Consider the following 4,670-nt stretch of genomic DNA (forward strand, 5'->3'; position numbering starts at 1 on the left):
TTACAAGAGGGGTTATATAACTGAACTGTCATTACCTCCTCAACATCTGCTTATCAAGAAAATGCATTATATATACAATATATCCAAGTATGTGGATACCCTTTCAAATTAGTGGATTCAGCTATTTCAGTGTTGTTATTTGGGCTGTGAATTGGCAAGGACCACACGATACAATATTATCATGATACATTATATATACAAAAGTATGTGGACACCCCTTCAGATTAGTGGATTCGGGCTATTTCAGCCACACCCGTTGCTGACAGGTGTATAAAATCAGGCACACAGACATTTAATCTCCATAGACAAACATTGGCAGTAGAATGGCCCGTAATGAAGAGCTCAGTGACTTTCAAAGTGGCACCGTCCTAGGATGCCACCTTTCCAACAAGTCAGTTCGTTAAATTTCTGCCCTGTTGGATCTGCCCCAGTCAACTATAAGTGCTGTTGTTGTGAAGTGGAAAGTCTAGGAGCAGCAATGGCACAGATGTGAAGTGGTATGCCACACAAGCTTACAGAATGAGACCGCCCAGTGCTGAAGCTAGAATTGTGTAAAAACCGTCTGTCCTCGGTTGTAACAATCACTCCCGTGTTCCGAAATGATTCTGGACCCAACGGCAGCACTATAACTGTTCAGCAGGAGCTTCATGAAATGGGTTTTCATTGGCCAAGCAGCGGCACACAAGCCTACGATCACTGTTTTTCATGTTTCAGGCTCGGCCCCTTAGTTCCAGTGAAGGGAAATCTTAATGCTACAATATACAATGATATTCTAGATGATTTTCTGCTTCAAACTTTGTGGCAGCAGTTTGGGGAAGGCCCTTTCCTGTTTTAGCATGACAATGCCCCCGTGGACAAAGCAAGGTCCATACAGAAATGGTTTGTCGAGATCGGTGTGGAAGAACTTGACTGTCCTGCACAGAGCCCTGACCTCAACCCCATCAGACACATTTCGAATTAATTGGAACACAGACTGCGAGCCAGGACTAATCGCCAAAAAATCTGTGTAAGACCTCTCTAATGCTCTTGTGGCTGAATGGAAGTCCCCACAGCGATGATCCAACATCTAGTGAAAATCCTTCCCAGAAGAGTGGGCTGTTATAGCAGCAAAGGGGGGGACCAACTCCATATTAATGCCTAACATTAGATATTTGACTAGCAGGTGTCCACATTCTTTTGTCCCTGTAGTGTAGGTTCTGGCTTCAGACTCAGCCTAAATTAGCATAATGCTAGCGAGGCTGGCAGTATTGTCTACGTTCAATGGCACCGTTTATTTTTAAATCTGACTAATTTAAAAAAAAATCCTATTTGGAAAGGCATTTTTTAATTCTAATTCTTTCAGTGTATAATGTTGAGATTCAACCCTACCGCAGGTTATAGGCATTGTGGCTTTAGCCCAATGAGTCCCACCGGAATGCAGGCACGTTTTTGATTTCTGTGTTATGCTATTTGGATTTGTCTATTTTCTTCTGCATCCATTGGTACCAACCATTAGTCTGTGTGATTAACTGGGGCTTGAGCTAGAGCCGTGTTTCTAGGACAAGGGCAGATCCCGAAGGGTGCAGGGTCTTTTATTCACAAATGACTGTAGTGTCCGAATGGTTGGAGCTACAAATGATTAAAAGATGATTCCATGAAAAGCTGAGGACCTCACAAAACCCACACCAGCAACATGTTTTGCTCTATGACAATCTACACAAGGGTCGTTAAAAGGAAAGAGGTTCTTCTACATAGAAGATCATAGGAAATCCCAAGACATAGTGTCTATAACACTGTAAGGGGTTCTTCTACATAGAAGATCATAGGAAATCCCAAGACATAGTGTCTATAACACTGTAAGGGGTTCTTCTACATAGAAGATCATAGGAAATCCCAAGACATAGTGTCTATAACACTGTAAGGGGTTCTTCTACATAGAAGATCATAGGAAATCCCAGGACATAGTGTCTATAATACTGTAAGGAGTTCTTCTACATAGAAGATCATAGGAAATCCCAGGACATAGTGTCTATAACACTGTAAGGAGTTCTTCTACATAGAAGATCATAGGAAATCCCAAGACACAGTGTCTATAATACTGTAAGGGGTTCTTCTACATAGAAGATCATAGGAAATCCCAGGACATAGTGTCTATAATACTGCAAGGAGTTCTTCTACATAGAAGATCATAGGAAATCCCAGGACATAGTGGCTATAACACTGTAAGGGGTTCTTCTACATAGAAGATCATAGGAAATCCCAGGACATAGTGTCTATAATACTGTAAGGGGTTCTTCTACATAGAAGATCATAGGAAATCCCAGGACATAGTGTCTATAACACTGTAAGGGGTTCTTCTACATAGAAGATCATAGGAAATCCCAGGACATAGTGTCTATAATACTGTAAGGGGTTCTTCTACATAGTAGACCATAGGAAATCCCAAGACATAGTGTCTATAACACTGTAAGGGGTTCTTCTACATAGAAGATCATAGGAAATCCCAGGACATAGTGTCTATAACACTGTAAGGGGTTCTTCTACATAGAAGATCATAGGAAATCCCAGGACATAGTGTCTATAATACTGTAAGGGGTTCTTCTACATAGTAGACCATAGGAAATCCCAAGACATAGTGTCTATAACACTGTAAGGGGTTCTTCTACATAGAAGATCATAGGAAATCCCAAGACATAGTGTCTATACCACTGTAAGGGGTTCTTCTACATAGAAGATCATAGGAAATCCCAGGACATAGTGTCTATAATACTGTAAGGGGTTCTTCTACATAGTAGACCACAGGAAATCCCAAGACATAGTGTCTATAATACTGTAAGGGGTTCTTCTACATAGAATATCATAGGAAATCCCAGGACATAGTGTCTATAACACTGTAAGGGGTTCTTCTACATAGAAGATCATAGGAAATCCCAAGACATAGTGTCTATAACACTGTAAGGGGTTCTTCTACATAGAAGATCATAGGAAATCCCAAGACATAGTGTCTATAACACTGTAAGGGGTTCTTCTACATAGAAGATCATAGGAAATCCCAGGACATAGTGTCTATAACACTGTAAGGGGTTCTTCTACATAGAAGATCATAGGAAATCCCAAGACATAGTGTCTATAACACTGTAAGGGGTTCTTCTACATAGAAGATCATAGGAAATCCCAGGACATAGTGTCTATAATACTGTAAGGAGTTCTTCTACATAGAAGATCATAGGAAATCCCAGGACATAGTGTCTATAACACTGTAAGGAGTTCTTCTACATAGAAGATCATAGGAAATCCCAAGACACAGTGTCTATAATACTGTAAGGGGTTCTTCTACATAGAAAATCATAGGAAATCCCAGGACATAGTGTCTATAATACTGCAAGGAGTTCTTCTACATAGAAGATCATAGGAAATCCCAGGACATAGTGTCTATAACACTGTAAGGGGTTCTTCTACATAGAAGATCATAGGAAATCCCAGGACATAGTGTCTATAATACTGTAAGGGGTTCTTCTACATAGAAGATCATAGGAAATCCCAGGACATAGTGTCTATAACACTGTAAGGGGTTCTTCTACATAGAAGATCATAGGAAATCCCAGGACATAGTGTCTATAATACTGTAAGGGGTTCTTCTACATAGTAGACCATAGGAAATCCCAAGACATAGTGTCTATAACACTGTAAGGGGTTCTTCTACATAGAAGATCATAGGAAATCCCAGGACATAGTGTCTATAACACTGTAAGGGGTTCTTCTACATAGAAGATCATAGGAAATCCCAGGACATAGTGTCTATAATACTGTAAGGGGTTCTTCTACATAGTAGACCATAGGAAATCCCAAGACATAGTGTCTATAACACTGTAAGGGGTTCTTCTACATAGAAGATCATAGGAAATCCCAAGACATAGTGTCTATAACACTGTAAGGGGTTCTTCTACATAGAAGATCATAGGAAATCCCAGGACATAGTGTCTATAATACTGTAAGGGGTTCTTCTACATAGTAGACCACAGGAAATCCCAAGACATAGTGTCTATAATACTGTAAGGGGTTCTTCTACATAGAATATCATAGGAAATCCCAGGACATAGTGTCTATAACACTGTAAGGGGTTCTTCTACATAGAAGATCATAGGAAATCCCAGGACATAGTGTATATAATACTGTAAGGGGTTCTTCTACATAGTAGACCATAGGAAATCCCAAGACATAGTGTCTATAATACTGTAAGGGGTTCTTCTACATAGAATATCATAGGAAATCCCAGGACATAGTGTCTATAACACTGTAAGGGGTTCTTCTACATAGAAGATCATAGGAAATCCCAGGACATAGTGTCTATAATACTGTAAGGGGTTCTTCTACATAGAAGATCATAGGAAATCCCAGGACATAGTGTCTATAACACTGTAAGGAGTTCTTCTACATAGAAGATCATGGGAAATCCCAGGACATAGTGTCTATAACACTGTAAGGAGTTCTTCTACATAGAAGATCATAGGAAATCCCAGGACATAGTGTCTATAACACTGTAAGGAGTTCTTCTACATAGAAGATCATGGGAAATCCCAGGACATAGTGTCTATAATACTGTAAGGGGTTCTTCTACATAGAAGATCATAGGAAATCCCATGTCATAGTGTCTATAACACTGTAAGGGGTTCTTCTACATAGAAGATCAT

This window comes from Oncorhynchus clarkii, chromosome 16 (genome assembly GCF_045791955.1).
Source record: "Oncorhynchus clarkii lewisi isolate Uvic-CL-2024 chromosome 16, UVic_Ocla_1.0, whole genome shotgun sequence".
Classification (NCBI taxonomy): Eukaryota; Metazoa; Chordata; class Actinopteri; order Salmoniformes; family Salmonidae; genus Oncorhynchus; species Oncorhynchus clarkii.